The 22,903-nt window shown below is 42.0% G+C and overlaps 1 long non-coding RNA gene across 3 annotated transcripts; it reads right to left on the bottom strand.

Annotated features, from left to right (window-relative positions):
• Positions 1-1,697: 1,697 nt before the first annotated feature.
• On the bottom strand, positions 1,698-19,263 carry LOC103009640 (uncharacterized). 3 transcript variants are annotated; one of them, XR_009008931.1, is made up of 6 exons: positions 19,154-19,263; positions 17,453-17,638; positions 14,506-16,072; positions 11,039-14,331; positions 8,315-8,452; positions 1,698-1,764 (listed from the first exon to the last, which is right to left on the bottom strand). It is a non-coding gene; the product is annotated as an uncharacterized LOC103009640 (long non-coding RNA). The 3 variants fall into 3 exon arrangements; XR_449586.2 differs by lacking the exon at positions 19,154-19,263 and having other exon boundaries at positions 14,506-14,576; positions 15,925-16,072; positions 17,453-18,391; XR_009008930.1 differs by lacking the exon at positions 19,154-19,263 and having other exon boundaries at positions 17,453-18,391.
• Between the last annotated feature and the right edge of the window lie 3,640 nt (positions 19,264-22,903).

Genomic DNA, 22,903 nt, shown 5'->3' with positions numbered 1-22,903 from the left:
TAGGTTGCTTCCATGTCTTGATTATTGTAAATAGTGCTGCTATGAACATTGGCGTGCGTGTATCTTTTTGAAGTAGAGATTTTGTCTTTTCTGAAGTAATATTCTTATTTCTATTATCACTGAATTTCAGTCTTCCCCTCAGGATGCACATGGAAAGGCTCTGAGCTGGAAAAACTGTAAGGCCAGAAGGCAGAAGATGACATTTATGGGCAACTCTGTCTTGGTCATAACTCTATTCCTCCACCATGACTTGGTGTCAGACATTCAGCCAAACACTAATATAGGTGAAAGAGCTGTTTACTTTTATTAGCCCATTAAGCAAATGCTTATCAAGCTCCTACCATGCTGGACAGTGTGGTAGCCCTGGTGCAGAAAAAGAAACACACAGACGGACCCTCACCGATGAGGGTAAGAACAACGGGCTTGAGGCACATACAGCCTCCCCTCAGGGATGGAGTCTTGTGCCCAGGGTGCCCACAGCCCCTTGCCAGTGGAGGAAGCAGGGCTGGAGCATTTTCTAGTAACAGATAACGCACTTGGCCAGACCACGGTGAAGCCAAGAGCACACCAGTCTGAGAACGGGATCTTCTCTGGCTGCCACTGAATAGCAGTGTGATTGGGGGCCACTGATTCAAATCACCTCCAGGCTCAGTGTCCTCATTCATCGCATGAAGGGATTTAGAGGAAACTTCCCCACTCCTGGGCATATATCTGGAGAAAACTATAATTCAAAAAGATACATGCACCCCAATGTTCACTGCGGCACCATTTACAATAGCCAGGACATGGACACAACCTAAATGTCCATTGACAGATGAATGGATAGAGAAGATGTGGTACATATATACAATGGAATATTACTCAGCCATAAAAAAGAATGAAATAATGCCATTTGCAGCAACATGGATGGACCTAGAAATCATCATACTAAGTGAAGTAAGTCAGACAGAGAAAGACAAATATATGATATCACTTATATGTAGAATCTAATTTTTAAAAATGATACAAATGAACTTATTTATAAAACAGAAACAGACTGACAGATATTGAAAACAAACTTATGGGTACCAAAGGGAAAACTTGGGGGGGAGGGATAAATCAGGAGCTTGGGATTAACATACACACCCTACTATATTATAAGATAGATAACCAACAAGGACCTATTGTATAGCACAGGGAACTCTACTCAATATTCTGTAAAAACCTATATGAGAAAATAATCTGAAAAAGAATGAATATATGTATATGTATAACTGAATCACTTTGCTGTACGCCTGAAACTAACAGAACATTGTAAATCAACTATACTCCAATAAAATTTAAAAAAATAAAATAAATAAAATAAAATCAAGGAAGTTTTTAAAAAAATACAGTTGATACAAACAAGCAATACTTACTCCTGGTTTCTGTATATAAAATTAATTACAGCACATGTATGTAAAATTAAAATCAATAAATCAATAAAAATGAAAAAAATAAAGGAAACTTCAGTCTGTGTGTGTGTGTATAGACTGTGTATATGCACATATATATGTGTATACATATATATGTCTGTAATTATTATAAGTAAGAAAACAAAGCATAGAGTTGACATTTCTCATCTCTTGTTCTGGGTCTGTTGCTTTTCCTTCTCAGTTTTTGGCTATTTTCCTGCTTTTCCTCTGTTGACATTCACCTGTCATAACAAACTGTAGCTCACCTCTGCCTAAAGCTAGCCCTTCTTTGAAATCTCTGCTTCTCCTGTTCCAGTTTTTCTTCCTTTGCCTAAACAGAGAATCAAGAAAGGAAGAAATCAATAGGAGAAATGCTATGTTTTGATCAGCAGTTTTCTCTAAATTACATTTGTTAAAGTCTGGCCGTTTCATATTCTGTTTAATGTATTCCATCGAGGTCATTTTCAATCTTGAAGTTCCTTCCCATTTCTTTCATTTCAAAAGATAAGAGGTTAATGTCTTGCTTTTTAAAAATTAATAGCAACTCACTGGAACTATGATAAAGGCAAAACGGAGCTTTATTATGAATGACTGACATGGGTCTCTTTTGGGGAAAAATGTATGGAAAAACTAAGGCAATGACGTATTTTTTTAATCCCCCCTATTTATAATGGATTATCATGGCATAAAATTTACATACGACCAACAAAGTACGGCAAGAGAATATATTGCTCAAACACTCAGGTAACAACTCAAAATCCAGTTAATTCAGTGGTAAACATCGGAGGAATCTGTTGCAAAGAGTTTTGGTGGCAGGGGAGGCCGTAGTGGAAATAACGTTGGCTTAAGTATCAAGAGATCTGGTTTCTAACCTGGCATTTAATAAAATTGTGTGTCCTTGGGAAAGTTATTTCATTGCTCTGTGGGGAGTGAGGACAACACCTCCAGGCCCAGTTATCCAACACTGCAGAAAAAATCACCCGGAAGCTTCCATGCCATCCTTCGCTTCTGAGTGAGTCTGCTGGTTCCGGGTGAGCCTTGAGCCTGCCCAGGTTCAAGGGGAGGAGAAGCAGGTTTTACCTCTTTTACAAGAGCATTTCAAACAGGAGATACTTTTTCGGCCGTTTTTAGAAAAGACATGCTTTCTACCTAAGCTATCATTTTTAATGCTTAATCGTTGCCTTGGAATAGGGATTGTTTATTATCCATTTTAAAAATAATTAGCACCTACTCAAATATTTTTTGTTTATAACTTCTTGTAGGCTTTCTTTTCTACATATATATTTAAATCATTTCTGTATTTTAAATTATTTGCCCAAGCTTTTTTTTTTTTAAACATCTTTATTGGAGTATAATTGCTTTACAATGGTGTGTTAGTTTCTGCTTTATAACAAAGTGAATCAGTTATACATATACTTATATCCCCATATCTCTTCCCTCTTGCGTCTCCCTCCCTCCCACCCTCCCTATCCCACCCCTCTAGGTGGTCACAAAGCACCGAGCTGATCTCCCTGTGCTATGCAGCTGCTTCCCACTAGCTATCTATTTTACATTTGGTAGTGTATATATGTCAATGCCACTGTCTCACTTTGTCCCAGCTTACCCTTCCCCCTCCCCGTATCCTCAAGTCCATTCTCTAGTAGGTCTGCTTCTTTATTCCCATCTTGCCCCTAGGTTTGCCCACAGCTTTATTGAGACATAATTGACACATAACATTGGGTAAGTTTAAGGTGTATAGTGCGTTGATTTGGTGCATTTACATATTGCAAAATGATTACCAGCATAGCATTAGCTAACACTTCCATCCCGTCACATAATTACCATTTCTTTTTTGTGGTGAAAACAGTTACCATCTTCTTGCTTAGAAATTTTCAGTATATGATACAATATTGTTAACTATAATTACCGTGCTGTACATTAGATCCCCAGGACTCATTACTCTTATAACGGGAAGTTTGTCTACATATATTTTTAATGTTTATTTAAAATCCATCTGAGACTATATTACTAAGGATAGAGCTTTTAATATCTTAAGAGCTATAGGTTTGATAGATGTTACGCATATAAATGTAATATCTTTGCTTTTCAGCTGGCCTGCACAATTCTCTAAGGATTGTTGTGATTGAATTAAGCCCTAGCTAGTATCTATGGGACAAATCCATGAGGATTTCCCTGGAGGGAAATTGGTATATTTACTTGTTAGTGAGAAATATAAAATGATAAAAATTCCTTTTTGGCCTTAGAGTGAAGATATTACAACGGCAGAAAAAGACACTTGGTTGCTTGGCCTTTCACTGGAGTCCGAGTGAAGGACTTGGCAGTGGCTCTGGTCCATGTGATTTCTATCCTCGGCCATCCCTCCTCAGTCTCAATGGGGGCTCAATTTTGTACTGGTTGAGAGACCAGCCTTTCACATGAAAAGAAGCTCAACATCGCTAATGATTAGAGAAATGCAAATCAAAACTACAATGAGGGGGACTTCCCTGGTGGCACAGTGGTTAAGAATCTGCCTGCCAATGCAGGGGACATGGGTTCGAACCCTGGTCCGGGAAGATCCCAAATGCTGCGGAGCAACTAAGCCCGTGCGCCACAACTACTGAGCCTGTGCTCTAGAGCCCCACAACTACTGAAGCCCGCGTGCCTAGAGCCTGTGCTCCACAACAAGAGAAGCCACTGCAATGAAAAGCCTGCACACCACAACACAGAGTAACCCCCGCTCGCTGCAACTAGAGAAAGCCTGCGCACAGCAGTGAAGACCCAACGCAGCCAAAAATAAATAAATAAATAAAAAACAAAACAAAAAACCCCCCAAAACAAACAAACAAACAAAAACTACAATGAGGTATCACCTCACTCTGGTCAGAATGGCCATCATTAAAAAGTCTTCAAATAATAAATTCTGGAGAGGGTGTGGAGAAAAGGGAACACTCCTACACTGTTGGTGGGAATATAAATTAGTAGAGCCACTATGGAGAACAGTATGGAGGTTCCTTAAAAAACTAAAAATAAAGTTGCCATATGATCCAGCAATCTGACTCCTGGGCATATATCCAGACAAAACTATAATTTGAAAAGATACATGCACCCCAATGTGCATAGCAGCACTATTTACAGTAGCCAGGACATGGAAGCAATCTAAATGTCCATCAACAGACAAATGGATAAAGAAGATGTGGTACATATATACAGTGGAATATTATTCAGCCATAAAAAAGAATGAAATAATACTGTTTTCAGTAACATGGGTGGACCTAGAGATTATCATACTAAGCAAGGCAAAGACAAATATTATATCACTTATATGTGGAATCTAAAACATGATACAAATTAACCTATTTATAAGACAGAAACAGACTCACAGGCATAGAATACAAATTTATGGTTACCAAAAGGAAAGGTAGGGGAGGGATAAATTAGGAGTTTGGGATTAACAGATACACACTCATATATAAAATAGATAAACAACAAGGACCTACTGCATAGCACAGGGAACTATATTCAGTATCTTGCTATAAACTGTAATGGAAAAGAATATGAAAAAGAATGTATATATATGTATAACTGAATCACTTTGCTGTACACCAGAAACTAACACAACATTGTAGATCAACTGTACTTCAATAAAAAATAAAATAAAAAGAGGAAAAAAAGTCCAGCCTTTGGTGCCAGACAGCCCAGATTCCACATCGTCATTGCCCCACTTCCCAGACATGTCCTTAACCCTAGCCTCAGCTCCCTTGCCTGTAAAAAGCCCGCAATGATAGAAGCCACTTAGAGATTTACATGAAGGTAAGTGACAGCACAAAGCGCTTGGCTCAATGTCTGACATTAAGAACTCTTTGGGAGCTGCTCACTTTATTAGTTTTATTTCATTACCATCATCCTTGTGTTTCTCCGTGTCTCACTCCCTTGAAGAGGCGGTCCCAGCTCTCAGAATTCTCGACAGCTGGATGACCCAGTGTTTCTCTTGGGCATCATTTTTAAGGAGCAGCTCAGAGCAGAGACACGGAGATTCCTGGTAGCTGCTACGAACCCAGACACTTCCTCATGCGACTACTGTACACCCCTAGGTCCCAATAGCATTGTTCTAGGGGTAAAAAGTGATGGTTGAAACATCACTGCTCAGACTAGCGGTACGGCTCTGGCCCACCGACCCTCCATTTAGAGGTACTTTCATCCCTAACTTTCCTTTCCTGGAAATTTCCATCTGTAGTTAAGTATGCACTTGTGAGAAGAAGCATCATGGAAGCACATTTCTATTTTATCCTGAGATAAGATTACTGGACATATGATGACATGAAGAATCACCTGTACCCTTTGGGTTCATTGTGCCAACACTGGTTTAGAGCAACTCAGAGGAGCGTGATATGCAAGGCTGCCCTGGGTGGATTTGGAGCCGGTGTCTGATCACCTTCTCTTCCTGAGTTCAAAATGATGTCATTCACCTTTTCCCTTGCGGAATGACTCCCACTCTGGTTTCTAATTAGTCTCGGCTCCAGATGTAGTCTGAGCGAAGCAGAGTGCAGGACCCTTTCATGTTACCTGGGTGGGAGGTGTCTCTGCCTGCCCTCTAAGGTGGCGTTGACATCTAAGGAAAGTTATCACATCCTGAACTTACTGCCAAACTGTGGGAGGTTTTAGTTGATTCTGTTGTCAAGGCTCACCTCCTCTATTGTGTTTTGCAATTGATTTTTTTAACTTAATGCGGGCCTTTCTACTAATAGGCAAAATGCTTTCTGACCCATGAAATGTCCACCTGTCCTGATTCCCCTTCCTCGTAACCACCTCTCCCAGCCAGGCATTCACAGCACTCTGTGCTGAACTTGGACTGGACCTGGAAACCCAAACAACCCTTCCAGGTCCTTCCAAAGCCTTTTTATTTATAAAATAAAATAAATAAAAATGTAGTTCCGTATAACCACCGCAAGAAAACTTTTGCAAAAGTAAGGCATTATTCTCATTGTAAAATAGTTCACTTTAGTGGGGAAAAAAAACCTCACCTTGACATTTCTTGAGACAGCAAGTTAGCTGATTGCTGAGTTTAGACTGATTTAAGGGCATCACCTTAGCACGTGACTCTCATGACTATTTCCCCCTAATTAGATGAGAACTTATCTCTCTCATTTGGATCTTCGCCAAGTCACCCCTTTGTGTGGAGTTAATTGCCAGCTCCCAGCAGGGCCCGTAAGGACGGCAGAGCCTGATTCTCTTGACTCCATCCATCTCCCATCACTTTCAGCCTCCTTCACTTGATGGCAGCCCATTGTTTCCTTCTCTGTCTTGAACACACCAGGTTTGTTTCCTCCTCAGACCCTTTGCACTTGCCATGGCCCTGCCCGAACTTGCCCTTCCTCCGGGCTTTGGTTAGTGACTCACTGTCATCATTCTGATTAGGATGGAAGGCCACCCCTCCACGGGGCTTCCCTTGAGCCCCTGTTAACGTCTGCTCTCCACCCACTCGGACTCCATCTGACTCCCTCTCAAGTCCAAGCCATAAACCCAATGTCCTTTTTTTCACAGAACTTTCCCCTAAGTTCCATATGTCTTATTTACACCCAGGCCATCCCTGGGGACACTTGCTTTCCTCATGTAATCATTAATTACTTTCAAGAGTGTTCTGGTTGAAATACGAAACTATACCGTTATCATATTTATCACTTCTAGAAATGAGGTTTATTTATTTTTCCGTATCCTTCGTAGATGTCTCTTCACTAGAAAGTAGGCACAGGGACTTTGTGCCAGGTAATTATTTAGGCACTTGGGAGGCAACAGTGAATACAGATTATAAGAACTCAATCAATATTTTTTGATGGAACCAGTTAAAGAAAACGAATGACAGGCTTTCATATAATGTGTTCGTGCACAGACACATAAACGAACTGAAGTGAAGATTTTGTGTTCTTTTGTTTTTCTTTTAATTTTTATTTTATATTGGAGTCCAGTTGATTAACAACGTTGTGTTAATTTCAGCTGTACAGCAAAGTGATTCAGTTATACATATACATGTATTTATTCTTTTTCAAATTCTTTTCCCATTTAGGTTATTACAAAGTATTGAGCAGAGCTCCCTGTGCTATACAGTAGGTCCTTGTTGGTTATCCTTTTTAAACATAGCCGTGTGTACATGTCAATCCCAAACTCCCAATCTATCCTTCCCCCTCCCCCTCCCCCCCCATCACCCCGGGTAACCATAAGTTTATTTTCTATGTCAGTGAGTCTGGTTTTTTTGTTTTTTGTTTTTGTTTTTTTGTAAATAAGTTCATTTGTATCTTATTTAAGTGAAGATTTTGGATCAAGTTTTATTTCATAGTTATGTGGACTTATGCTCCAAAAAATATATAAATAGGGATAAACTCACACTCCTTCAGAGGAATGAGATTGCAAAGAAATTGTCAAAAAGTTCATTGAAAAAGAAACTTGTCTGGAAAGGTCGCTTCTGCTACATTGCATGAAACTTCCTAAAGAGGTCAGTGACTTCTCCATTAGTACCTGGGGTCTTCTCTGTATCTTTGTCAATTTTTTTCTTTTCAACATCTGGCCTTAGAATATGACAAGTTATTCTAGATAATTTAGGCAATATTCTTGCAAGTAGCCATAATGCCCAGATTTGGGGGACGAGTTTCTCGATCTGTAGACAGAACAACGATACTGGGGTCGCTGCTCGCCTTTGCACATGGAGCCATGGATGAATTAAGAACAGATTTTCATTTGAGATGATAAACCGGGAGAAAAAAGCTGAGGTTGTGTTTCAACCTCCACTTGTCTCCTAGGCTTGGAAGCTTCGGGCAGTACACGGTCTGAATCACTTCATGTGGAAACATGGGCAGTAGCAAAGACCATTTATCTTCAGTGTGTGTAAAACCGAAGAAATGAAAACTTACCCAGAGAACTATTTAAATTGGCGTTTATTTCTTTCTGACCCCAAGGATGATTTATTCACATCCACACCCTAGACACGAACACAGCTTCAAATGGACACTTCAGCAGCTGGGATGTAGTGAGTTGCAGGAGATCCCACCCTACAAATCAGAATAGTTCAGAGAAGTGACAAAATCATATGCATGGTTAAAGGCAACCTAGAACTGGGAACACAGGGAAACCCAACTGAACTGAATTCCAGTAAGAGACAAGCCCTTCCTAGCAGAGACCATGGGTACTTTCATCCCTGCCACATTTTTCTTTACTCAGTATGTGTGGGCTGTGGCACCCACCTGACTTTTAAACTTCTGCCAACCACAGATTGGCACTTGCCATCTGCCTCTACAAGGAATAAATCATGAGCCGCTGCAGCCGCTGACCGTCAACACCCCCTGAAAGGAGGTCAGGGTGGAGAGCAGGAAGGAGGCCCTCTGTGCTCTGGGAAAAACTGGCAGAACAGGCCTTCAGATAGTTGGATATTTCCAGGACAAGATTTTATGAGCGCAATTCCTGCATCTCCCCGTATCTAGAAAAGCACTAAAATCCTTCATGGAGACGTCTGCTCCTCGTGACGAGAAGCCACCTTCTGCCAAAATGTGTGTTTGCTGCACGTCCCCCCTCCACCAAAATCACATCTATACTGACCTCCCCCCTGCCTCTTTGGAGCAGTTTCTCAGAGCTATCTAAGAGGCTGTCTCCCGGGCTATAGTCCTCATTTTGCCCCAAAGAAAACTTAACTCAGAACTCTCATGTTGTGCATCTTTTTAGTCAACTCTTCATAAGCCACGTGTGGGCTAAGAGGATGGTTTGGAATTCTGAGGATTCCCAGGCTTGGAGTGAATCCACACCCACGTACCACATCCTTCTCATGGGACCTTCGCTGGGTGCATGGTAGCAGCACCGAGGCAGGGGACAGAACGGGAGGCTGAGTACGCACTCCCGATGTGCGTGGTACCTGGACCAAGTACATGGCCGGGCCCTTCTGGAGGCTTGGGGATGTGCAGGACGGCCAGGGGAGATTCCTAGGGCACAGTAGGCTCCTCCTGGATGCGAGGCAGCAGCAAATCAAAGCCTGCTCCTCCTGTAGAAGGATGGAGAGAGACCTCCAAAGGCTCAGGAAGTGGCTGAGTGTAAAGTCTGGAGCCTCAGAATCTCTCCAATTCTCAGGTTCTAAGCCTTGCTGACGGGACGGTCTTGACCCTGCCCTCAAAGTATGTGAAACCAGGGGTAGAATGAGTCTAATCAAAGCTGCAACAAAGCCCAGACTCAGCCCAATTACAGATATGTTTGACTCAGCGTCCTACCATTTTCAGGGGCAAATACTATCTGTTTAATTCTCAATTATTCTTTTACATGGGATGTACAGAGTGAAATTTTAAAAATTAAAGAGACAAGCAAAGAGGCAAGAAAATGTGATCCATTATCAAGAGAAAATTTTTGTCAGTAGACTCAGAGCCAAAGATATAGATTATGGAATTAGCAGACAGAGGCTATAAAATAACCATAAAAAATGTGTTAAAGTATATATCAGAAAAAGTGAATGATATACATAAGCAGATGAGGAATTTCATCAGAAATGAAAGCCACAAAAAGAAATAATGGAAATTCTAAGATTGAAATAAGACATAGCAGTTTTATATTTGAATGCATTAATAACAGAGCTTCGAAATATGTAAAACAAATACTGACAGAAGTAATGGAGAAATATATAAGTCCATAACCAGAGTTGGAGGTTTTAAATCCCTGTCAATAATTAATAAGACAACTAGGCAAAAGTTATAAAGATGTGGGAGATGTGAACATAACCTTCAACCAACTTAACCTAACATGAATAGAACAGTGGGTACAAAAACAGATACATTCATGAACATTACCATATGCTGGTCCATAAGATAAGTCTCAATTAGTTTTAAAGGCGCGACATCACAGAAAGTATATTCTCTGACCACACATGTTAGAAATCAACAATAATACAATCTCTAGAAAAACTCAAATGGAAAATTATGCAACAACAAGAAAATCCTATGAGTCAAAGAAGACATCACAAAGGAAATTAAGAATATTTGGAGGTGAATGATAATGAAAACCCAACATAACAAAATTTATATTCAGCTAAAGCAGTGCTGAGAATGAAATTTATAGTTTTCCAATAAATTTATAAGGAAAGGAAATTTATAGTATTGATTTTTTTACTTTCCCCCATTTCCAACAAACTTCCATGTTTAGAAGCTAGGAAAAAAAGAGCATCTTAAGCTCAAAATTAAGAGAAAAGAGAAAATAATTAAGAGCAGAAATCAATGAAATAAAAACTAGACAAAAATCAACAAACTCAAAGTGAATATGTTAAAAAAGATTTACAAAATTAATAAACTCCATGTTAGATTAATCAATAAAAAAGAAATAAAGCACAAGTAATCAATATGAGAAAATTTAAAAGGACCTATCAATAAATATAGACAAAATAAAGATGAAAATGAAATATTATGAACAACATATGCCAATAAAGTCAACAATATAAGTGAAATAAACAAATTTGATTAAAATGAACACAAGTAGAAATAGGAAATCTGAAAACATATATATACTTATATATTTACATTTTTAAAAGAGACATATCAGCAAAGACAGTTTGAGCCCAGGATGACTTCACTAGTGAATTCCTTCAAACATTTAAAGAGAAATATTACCATTATTGCACATTTTTTTTCCAGAAAGGGGAGGAGGAGAAAACACTTCTCAGTATTTTTATGAGACCGGTATAACCATGAGGCCAGAAATCTGACAGGGATATTACTAGAAAAGAAAAATACAGATTAAAATCCTTCATAAGCATGGTGATATAAACAGGACAGTAGTTTTTAAAAAAAATTTATTTTATTGAAGTATAGTTGATTTACAATGTTGCGTTAATTTCTGCTGTACAGCAAAGTGATTCAGTTATACCTATATATACATTCTTTTTCATATTTTTTCCATTGTGAATATTGAATATTGGATATTGAATATTGAATATTGTTCCTTGTGCTATACAGTAGGGCCTTGTTGTTTATCCATCCTATATGTAATAGCTCTCATCTGCTAATCCCAAACTCCCAATCCTTGCCTCCCCCCTCCCCCCTTGGCAAACACAAGTCTGTTCTCTATGTCTGTGAGTCTGTTTCTGTTTCGTAGCTAGGTTCATTTGTGTTGTATTTTAGATTCTACATATAAGGACAGTAGTGGGTTTTTTTTTTTTTTTTGGTAGAATTAATTTATAGGAAGACAACCTTTTCCGGGTAGGGTAAGGTTCTACATTTTGATGTTTTGAAGTTTGTAGTTATATTATGTATAAAATTGCCACACTCAATGAATGATCCACTAACGATGTGTGCAGTTTATTATATGAAAATTATACCTCAATAAAGACAAAATGAAGCAATTATGAAGATGATGTAATTTCCATCAGTGAGAAATGCTGCTAGAGTCTTCATAAGCACATGCCACTTAATAATAATATTCGTGTACTGCTTTATTAAGCACTTTAACCTTAATGCTCTAATTCTCATAATAAACACATTATGTTTGTGATGTTATTCCCAAACGCTGGAGGATAATTGGCTTACTCTAAGCTTTAGAAAGTGAGTGTGCAGCAAAATCAGGACAGAGACTCAAGATTTTTGCCTCTTAGTTTTATGCTTTTCCAAGAAACAATAGTTACTCTGCTGCTGCACTATCCTTACCTCAGAAAACTCCTGCTGTAGCAACTTTTGTTGTTGAGGTCTCTGAAATACCTGTTTTGTTCTGAACCTCTGAACTTTCTTGGCTCAAAACTGGAATGACAGCCTTTAACACATGATTATAATTTTATAGCAATGTATGCATTTAGAATTCTGACTTATGATTCACTCAGTTATCTGAATTAAAATATTTTCCTTGCCTTCACTGTTGGGCTTTGAAGTACCACCATAAACCCACCTACCCCTCTCCCCAGAGTGTGGGGTAGGTGCTTCAATATGCCCCCATAGCACAATAAGTTCCCCCCACCATAATGCCCATTACAAGATACTGTACCTTCCTGTTTATGCGTCTGCTTCTACCCAGCGGTGATCTCAGGGATTTTCTGCTTGGAGGAGAAATTGTTTCTTATTCACCTTTTCTCCCAGGGCTTATTACAGTGGCATTCAAGGGTCAGTCAATAAATACTTACTGAATGACTAAACAAACAGGGTAAATGCCTTAGGAGAATCGGTCACCCCCTGGTCTGCCATATCTCACCACAACTACATTGATACATCGATTAATAATTTGTCTGGAAATAAGCTCCTTTATGATGGTGTGGATGATAGTAACAGTAATATTTTCATTGTGTTATTAAGTGCAGCGTTGTTCAACCTGTTTGCTTATCTGCCAACATACGGTCCAGGGCAGAGATCACGTCAGCTTTGCTGTAGGATCTATAGCAGTTTGGAGAGTTATCAGCACATGGTAGTGGCTTACTTTCTTGGGTGACTAAATACCTTTTTATGATGATTATATAATACATGCACAGTTCTGCAAACATTATATATATTATTTATGCTTTATATGCACATATATAAATTTAAACTTATCCATCTTTTTCTTCATTGATTGTGATTTTTGTCACCTGTTTAATAATTTCTTCTTTTCCCCAAGGCATTGTCTTTATTTTTTGGTAAGATTTGGGGGTTTGATTTTTACATATTGACAGTTAATTCATTAAATTTTTTCTCTTTTTGTGGTGTGAGGTAGGTATCAGCTTTTTTATGTATGCATAAACAATTTTCCCAGCTCTATTTATTGAATAGCTTAGCTTTTCTTCTCTGATTTGCAATGTCATTTATCAATGTTCCATAATTAATAGTTATTCTTTTCTGTTATATATGTTGGCATTGATATCATAGTGTTTTCATTACTACAGTTTTGTAAGTCTTGATAACTAGTAAGAAATTTTTTGTTCCTTTTCTTCTCTCTTCTTGATCTTTCTTCTTAGAGGTTTTAAAAAAGCAAATTTTTCTTTTGTTGAAGCTCATTTGTTTTTTTTCTTTTTCCATTTTATTAATTTCCTACCTATTATGTCTGCCCTAGTTTTAAAAGCTTATTCTAAGCTTTTAAGTTCTTCAGATATTTACTTTTAATCTTTTCCTTTTATTAATGCACATATTTCCCTTTTTTTTGGTCCTACCATAGATGACTATGATGTAGAACACTTCTTGTTATTCAGTTCCAAATATGTCTTAGCTTCCTATGGGAATAACTTATTATCTTGAGTAATTTGAGTCCATTTAAGTCTGTGCTTGTTGCTGATTTCTAATTACTTGAAGTTTTGCTCTGAGAATCTGATCTGAATGTATATCCCTTACACTCTAGCAGGAAACAGATGCCATACTCAAGTGGGTAATTGAGGAAGGTTTAATGAAGAGGCTGCTTATAAATATGGAAGCAGGGTTTCAGGAAACCAAGAGCGATGCTTGAAACGCTCTAAACTAGCAAGATGGAGGAACCATTACTACCCTCAGGACTGAAGGTTAAGGAGAGGAAAAGTTGACCAGAACCCAGAGATAGTAGCTGTTGTTGTAGCAGAGGGTTTCCTGACAGGGGCTGTGGTCTTGGTAGAGAAACTTACTTCAACATATAACGACCCATCACAGAGGAATCCAGGAAATAAGTACCCTGATTTCACTCTGTTCTCCAGTCCAGTCTCCCGCCAATGCTTCCCATTTATGTGAAACAACCAGAAGCCAGATGGCAAGGGAACCATGGATGAAGTCCAGCTAGTTCAGCCTCCCAGGGTAGAGGCAGATGGAAGAAAGGCAGAGAGTGGGTTTGGATGGTATAATGAAAGTGTCCAGTACTGTTCATTCTTTCTGTCCCCTCCAAACCTTCACTTACCTGTTTGTCATTCAAGTAAAATAAATGTGTTCTCAATGCCGGGGACAACAAAGTTCCACGAGCTGCCATATATGTTGAGTGATGTCAACACCTGAAAGGTAAAATGTTAGCCACCCCAAGCTGCCCACCATCAGCTGAATGTTTTTTCCTGATCTTCCAAATCATAAGATTGGATATTAACAGTAATATTAAATTATCCCTTGGAAATGGTATATATCAGAACAGGCACAAGTTAATTGCACAGGTAGCTGGGTCATTTACTCACCTGGAAACTGTGCCTATTTCTGTGTCTACTGCTTTGCCCTCAACACACACCTGTGGCCTCGTGAGGGTTCCCTATGAAAAGTTAACAAAAAAGGGTAGGTCTGGTTTGCAGATGGATTTGCATAATACACGCATAAGTAACCAAATGTATTACAGCTCCACACAGGGATGGTGGATTGGGAAAAAACAGTGATGATGGGCAATCACTTGGTGGTCAAGCACTTAATTTCTACCAGGGTCAATAGGAGGCCAGGAACTGCTTACCAACTTGAGGCTAGTTACTGGCAGAAGAGGGCATGGTTTCATTCCCAAACCCAAGGAACCATGCAGTGATTCTTTCTTTGGGATTTTTCAGTTGCTGTAAAATATATTATCTGCCTCTCACACAGGAAATACCGTTGCATATCTTGACACACAGCATAAGTGACAAGACAGCTTGAACTACTTCCTGGACATGATACGGAAGTCTAAGCAGTAGACCTTGTTCTTTACTCTTTCCACCCGCTCCCCTCCGCAAACTGGCCATCTTAAGCGTTACTCAATAATCATGTTCCAAGATCATGCTTACATATCCTATATGTAGCCTTCAAAAAGCCAAAAGTCCATCAACAGTTATGTCTATTTCTTTGAAATGGGTGCTACAAAGTGTCACAGTATATTTTCACTTTAGAGTGCATATTCTGACATATCTCAGCTACTGCATCTCTAGAAACTTTATCAGTACGGTAGGTCTCCAAACTCTTGTGGGGCTTATCTCTTACCCTCTCACCCTTGCTACTTCCTCTCATCAGCTCCAGTTAGCAAAATGTCATCAACGTGATGTGGTACCTGATTTGATATTAAGACATTCAATTCCCTCTGGTCTATCTCAGGACCAAAGCAGGACAGATGGGTGATGTAGGTGTGCTGATGCTCCTACCACAAGAGAATGAGTTGTTTCTGATCATCTTTACTAATAGAAATGGGGGAAATTATCAATATAGGCCAGGTCAACAGCTGTACACTCGGTGGTAGAGCAATGTTGATTTGCTTCAGTAAAGATACCACATGTGGGGGCTTCCCTGGTGGCACAGTGGTTGAGAATCTGCCTGCCAATGCAGGGGACACGGGTTCGAGCCCTGGTCTGGGAAGATCCCACATGCCGCGGAGCAACTGGGCCCGTGAGCCACAACTACTGAGCCTGCGCGTCTGGAGCCTGTGCTCCGCAACAAGAGAGGCCGCGATAGTTAGAGGCCCGCACACCGTGATGAAGAGTGGCCCCCGCTCGCCACAACTAGAGAAAGCCCTCGCGCAGAAATGGAGACCCAACACAGCCAAAAATAAATAAATTAATTAATTTAAAAAAATTTAAAAAAGATACCACATGTGGAACTACAGTTACGATGGACATGACCACCTGATTAAGTGTGCGATAACCCACCGTCATCCTCCAAGACTCATCTGGGTTTTGCACCATTCAAACAGGTAAGGCAGAGGGACTTCCCTGGTGGTCCAGTGGTTAAGACTTCACCTTCCAATGCACGGGGTGCAGGTTCAATCCTTGGTTGGGGAGCTAAGATCCCACATGCCTTAGAGCCAAAAAAACAAAACATAAAACAGAAGCAATATTGTAACAAATAAAGACTTTAAAAATGGTCCACATCAAAATATTAAAAAAAAACCCACAACAGGTAAGGCAGTTAGGGATGTATAGTTCTTTTCACTCTGCAGGTTCTGGTACGTTATGCCTGAATTCCCCCAGGAATGTGCTATTGCTCATGGTTTACTATTCTGGCAGAGGAGATAGCTCCTGGGGCTTCTTGTAGGTTTTTTCTACCATTACAGTTCTCACCCCACAGGTCAGGGAATCAGTGTGGGGATTCTGCCAGTCATAAGCATACCTACTCTCAGCACATCTCCTAGGGCTGGGGAGCTAAACACAAAATGTGTCCCTTATTCCACTGGACTTCCTGTGACAAAGAACCAAACTGAGAGTATCTATCGCCTGACCTCCATAAGCTCTCCTAGGACTTATTTTAGTTTTTCTTTTTTTAAAGCTTTTCTGATAATTAGCATCAGTCCAGAGCCAGACTCAATACTCTTCAGAGAGTTCCTTTTCTTCCCCTTTGACCAGTGAATAGCCATCCTTGCCAAGTGGTTTCGGGTCCCACTTCTAAGGCTTAGAGGTCGTTTCCTTTATATTCCCATGACCACACACGAGTTCAAGGCCAGGAGAGGTAATAGAGAGAGCACACGTCACACCGGGGTGCCAGTGGCTTTGATGGAACATCTCAGGTATGAATATCCCAGCCTTGCTCTTACTGGTCCATCAAGGTGTCTGACATTTCAGGTGGGCTCATCCCTCTCCCCACATGGCAGAGTGTCTGCCAGGCCAGGCGGGTGCTTTGGGCACTTGTGAGCACAGGTGAACGAGGAGAGAGATGGAAGGGCTGGAGCTGGAAGGAGGAAGACTGGACATCTGAGAGGTGTCAGGGGATGAGTGGAGTGGGCGGGGAGTATCGTTTTATTTGTTTGGCACATGGGAGTGGAATGGAGAGCGGTATCAGGGGAGAGGACGGGGGAGAATTTTGGAGAAGATAAAAAGGGATGTGAGAAGCATTGTTCGGGATTAGGTGTTCGATTGCCTTTAACAGCCTTTGAGAGTTACCAGTAAGGATGGAAATGAATTTCTCTTTAATCAACTTTCCTCCTGTTTGTACAATGTTTTTTAAAAAATCCCTGTGACAGAGTTCTTCTGGTGTGAACCGCATGGGTTATGGCTTCAATAGCAACCATAAGTGACAGCTCCTAGGTCCTCTCTGGGAGAAGGTTCCTACCTGGGGGAAAGAAGAGGGCTGGAAGGCAGGAACCCTGAGCGGGAGGAGGGCCCTGCAGCGTCACCGGTGCAGGTGAGGGTCATGGCAAGGATGCTGGTCGCCAGAGCCACTCTTGGTCTCAGTTATGCTCACCTTTATTTGCTGAAGAACAGGGGGAAGCCTGTCCCCTTTCCCTCTCCGAATGGATCCAGAGAAGGCGGCCCTGGCCGGCTTGCCACTCTGTAGAGCCTCGAGTTGGCCACCAGGAGGCAGTGCTGTCTCTTCTCAGACGCAAGGGTAGGAGGTCCCGCCTGGATCGGAGGTGAGTTCCCGGGTGACCTGTGGGAGGTGTGAGGACAGAGAAAGGTGGACACAAAGAGGGCTTTTCTCTCCCACTCCCATGTAGGCAGGAGGCTGTCTCCACCCCAGGGTGCTCTGATCGCAAGCATTTAAGTGGAGCCTAGAGGATCCCCACCCCCGCCCCCGGTCAGGCAGGTGGGGATTGAAGTTTCCCTCCAGAAGGTATTTGGCTGGTTCACCAGAAAACACCTGACGTCCAATGGTTTAGTCCAGTGAGTTCCCTGAAGTCAGGGCTACTGGCTCTTCATCTCTCTCCTAGCATCCGGCGTGTGTTCAACTGACAAGTCGTCCAGTGAGTGATTTAATAAATAAAGCATCTGACCTTTGCTAAGATGCTGCTTTCGGAGGCAAGGAACCAGGTTTTCACCTCGGCCCTCCTACCGCTCTGTCCTTGAGAAATACTTCTGTCTGAGCCTCCACTCCCCGTGTGTAAGTCACTCGCAGATGTAAAGTCGAACTCTCCTGAATGCAGGGACACAGTTACGGACGCATGTTTTTGAAAGGAAAAAATGGTTGTGAATGCGAAATCCACGCTTCTTCTTTGATTGTTTTAGATCTTATAGGGTAGAGTAAATTTCTTATGTGAAGGCACATAGAGATTGCCTCATGATCCTCAAGGTATGATTACCAGCGGGTGAGGGGGAGAGGGATAAATTGGGAGATTGGGATTGACATATACACACTACTGTGTATAAAATAGATAACTAATAAGAACCTACTGTATGACACAGGGAACTCTACTCAATACTCTGTAACGGCCTATATGGGAAAAGAGTCTTAAAAAAAGAGTGTAGGTATGTATATGTATAACGGATTCACTTTGCTGTACACCTGAAATTAACACAACATTATACATCAACTGTACTCCAATAAAAATTAAAAAAAATAGTAACACATTGTCTGAGCTGAGGGTGCAAAATGGGTGGTGAGCCCGTCCACCCGATTTACGACCTGGATTTACGAGCCTACATCGCGGATGAGGAGGCTCGTCTGTGGACGCTTCAGAAAGACAGGGAGGGGGCCTGGTTAGTTTCATGTTGACCCTCCCCAGTTATCCCTGACCACCCTCATCAGGGGATGCTAGGTAGTAAGGTTCTCGCGAGTAAGAACTATGCTTCATTCATCCGGTAACTCGTTCAACATCCCCTACAAACGCCGTGTCCACTTGCCTTCTTGGGTCCTCCAGACTGTGTCCTCTGGGTGTGTGTGTCCCCATGGTAACCTCTCCATACTCAATAAAATCCATAGGTTTGCACCACCAAACACGAACCTTAGGTCTACGTGTTTCTTTCACCTCAGTTACACCTTTTCTTATATTACCTGGGATCGGCCACTATCCAACGTGTCATCCCATCCAAGCCAGAAACACCCCCAAATACAACTGGTACTTTTCCACTCCACTCCACTTCCTATTCCATCGTCCCTTCCACCACCTTCATGATGTCATATCTTCACGTTTTGGCGTCTCCAATGTTGGAATAGCTTGTAACTTACCATCTTACCACCCTCTTTCTTTCCTGTCCAGCTCCTTCAGCATCCTGTGAGCTCACCCACGGCAGGGAGGATCTTGCATTCCCAGTGTCTTCCGCTGGTGTTGGCCATATGGAGCCCTGAAATCAACGTTTGTGAAATGATCAGATAAAAGAATGGCCCATACGTTCTAAGTCGTGAAAACTCTCTCAGTCAGGGATGTTCACTGCTTTGCTTTCTGGGAGACGCATGCGAATTCCTACTTTAGGGAAAGTAGGGATTTTCATAGGCATATTGAATCATCTCTTAAATGATAGAAAATTTTAATATATATAACCTCAGCCTGGTGATGCAGGCAGAGCAAATATTGCTTTTCTGAGGTTTAAGTTGTAAGATGAAGAAATGGAGCCTCTTGGTGTAAAGTGATTGCCAAGGTCATGACTGTGTCTGGCAAGAAATAGGATCTCCCCGCCCTGACCGCAGTGCCCTTTCTTCATTGTATCTCCTCCCTTATGACCTGTGGAGTGAATGATGGATGGGTATCTGCTCATGGATGCTTACAATGTGTATCTCTGACCTTTCCAATTATTGATGGGGCAGAATCCTTCGAGCTCAGGCTTAAGGAAGACAGACACTAACTGGGGTAAAATTAAATGGTTTAAAATGCATTTTGAGATACTTCACCTGAAGACGTGCTACTGACAGGTAAATAAAATGAATATGGAGAAACCTCTTCCCTGACAATGAATAACACATAGCTTTCAGGCAAGTAGGTAAATTCAAGGAGATTGTCTTTCTTAGCTACGCTTAAAAAGTTCAGTACATGAATAATTGAACAACTTCCTGGCACACTCAATATTTATTTGTAAGCCTGCTCCAGGCAGAAAAAGAGAAAAAGCATTTTGAAAACAAGTTTTGCATTAGCTAGGAGTTTATTTGTTTGCCGGAAGATTCCTTAATTACATTTGCAAAGGAACATATCGGTGTGTCTTGTTATTTTCTCGTTGACCTATTGATGTGAAATATATTAGACAAATTAGAAGGGAGATGGGTAAAAATCTGAACCATGTGTGCACGTGTGCGCTGTAGGAGACCAGAATAGAACTTGGAGAAATTTGCACATGGATTACGACCCTTATTACAGTTTTACAATCCTATGGAATAAGAATTGCTTTCGCACTTGCCTCTTCTCTCCAGTTAAGCCAGTGGCCAGTCCGGGAGGGGCACAGAGCTTCACCGGAAGTGGATGCTCAAAAACTGTTGAATAATTGTTTTGTTGGTTTGCAAACTGGTCCCCATACATGGAGGGCAAAGAGAGACCAAAGAGTCAGACACTCCAGATTGGCAGGTGACAGTTTTAATAAGCAAGGGGACTTACTCATGAGGCCTGTCTTGGGGTCCACAGATGAGTAGATGTCCACACTAGGTGGTCTCAGCACCAGCTCGCTCTCTCAAGGCTGCATCCTTGGAACGGCTCTCGCTGTGGAATGGTGGGCAGACGCACCTTCAAATGTGGGGAAGGGATGGGGAACCTTCACTGCCTGGGTCCGCCTTGAGGGTCAGCTGGTGGTCACGTCCTCTCGATGACCTCCTCCAACGTGTTTCCTATTCCAAAACGTTCGCAATGTCATCTTTATGAAATCTAAGTTATGAGCGTGTAAACAAGCAGAGGCTCTTCCATCTGTCCTCGGTCTAGTGGGGGTAGGAAGTCCCATCCAGAGAAAGCCTGACTGCCTGATTCTATTGGTTCTTCACATGCTTGTTGGGTCTGATGAGGAGGAGAGGCTGCTGGTGACATGGACCAAAAGATGGGATTCTGGGGAGTCAGCACCAGGGGTCTGGGAAACAGACCCTGCATCTAATCTACCGTAACACATATTATAGACAATGTGTCTCCTTTAGACCTGGAGGGCTCACTAATCATGCATTCACTTCTTCATTCACTGAATGAATAGATTTTGAACACCTTTTATGTGCTGGACGCTGTTCTTGGTGTGGATAACAGCGGGGAGTGAAGGAGACAGACATCTCTGCCCTAGGGGGGCTCACATTCTATGGGGGAAGACAGACAATAAAACAACACAGGGATGTGTGATCCAGTGTGATTGGAGACTCCGTAGAGATTCACTGTGAGATGCAGCTCACTTCCCGTTGACTGAATATTTGTGATCTAGGATCAAGCAGTCACCTCTCTGGGGCAGGAAGTGCACTTCAGCCTCCCAGGACTGTGCTCCTCCCAGGGGAAACCATCAAGATCGCTGCACTTATTTAAACATTGGTTAGAAAAAATTAACCTGCTTCATTTAAATAGCTTTAACCAAATGCAAATTAGTTTTTCCTCATGGGAGGGTGTTAAAATACAGGTCTGCTGCTAATTCAGGGCTTTGCCAAGTAAACAACAGCAAGGAGGTTCAGATCTGAGAAGACTGTTGGTGATACTCTACTGGCCATCAGAGACTCCTCTCTCCCTCTCATTCTCTCTCTCTCTCTCTCTCTCTCTCTCCCTCCCTTGCATATCTGATGTTGTCTTGTAGGTCTCCATTGAAAAAATCAATGCTTGCCTCTGATTATGTTCTTGGTACAGGTGTTAACTCCGATTAGGTAACTGCTGTTGCATTTGACTTTTTCCTCTGATCTGAATTGAGGTGATAAGTGTGGCAGACAGAATAGGAGGGAGATTAGCAGCCCTTCCTACCAATATACTTTCTAAAAAAATAAAATAAAATATTCATGCTGGTTATTCTTCATCCCTGCCTTTCTCCTCCTCATCTTTCTCCCCCTCTCCCTCCTCATCTTTCTCCCCCCCTCCCTCCTCCTCCTCTTCTTCCCCCTCTCCTCCTCCTCCTCCTCTTTCCCTTCCTCCTCCCCCTCCCCCTCCCCCCTCCTTCTTCTTCTTCCTTCTTGGTCTTCTCCACATGCCTGTTGGGGATGTCTTTGTTTGCCCTGAGGCTGTACCTCCTGCTTCAGCCAGAGGCATAGCTGGGGAGAGGGCGGGGATTTACTCTTTTGCCCCCGCTTTTGGCTTCTGTCCCAGTAGAAGCTCTTCTCTCCGAGAAGCTCAGCTCTGCTGGGCACCCGCACCCCACCCCCTCCGCCTCCCACACAGCTCAAGCCCTCCCCAGGGGGCTGTGTTTCTTCTTCTTGACCCTTGGGGTCTGGGAATGCTAACCCCTCCCCATGACTGCTACTTCTGGGTGCTCCCACCTTCTCAGATGATGTGCTTAACCCCACAGCCCCTCATAAGTCCCTACAGGCAGCTCTCTCCAGAATCCCATAGGAACATGCCTTCTCTTTCCAGGTGGGCCCTGACTGATATTGTAATCTATTTAAGTAACTAAGCATTGACTATAAAACATTACTATTTTGAGAAAAAAATAATTATTTAAAGGGAAAAAAAAGCACAAAGGTGTAATTTAGGTATCCCGTTTTTCCTTAATCACCTTAAATTATTGCCTAAACTAACCCTGTTTTTCTTCCAGCTTCAAGGGATCACTTCTTTAAAATCACTCTCGGGCTTCCCTGGTGGCGCAGTGGTTGGGAGTCTGCCTGCTAATGCAGGGGACACGGGTTCGAGCCCTGGTCTGGGAGGATCCCACATGCCGTGGAGCGGCTGGGCCCGTGAGCCACAGCTGCTGAGCCTGCGCGTCTGGAGCCTGTGCCCCGCAACGGGAGGGGCCGCGATGGTGAGAGGCCCGCGCACCGCGATGAAGAGCGGTCCCCGCACCGCGATGAAGAGTGGCCCCCGCTTGCCGCAACTGGAGAAAGCCCTCGCAC

The sequence above is a fragment of the Balaenoptera acutorostrata genome, chromosome 7 (genome assembly GCF_949987535.1).
Source record: "Balaenoptera acutorostrata chromosome 7, mBalAcu1.1, whole genome shotgun sequence".
Classification (NCBI taxonomy): Eukaryota; Metazoa; Chordata; class Mammalia; order Artiodactyla; family Balaenopteridae; genus Balaenoptera; species Balaenoptera acutorostrata.
This window is presented reverse-complemented; position numbering and strand designations above follow the sequence as displayed.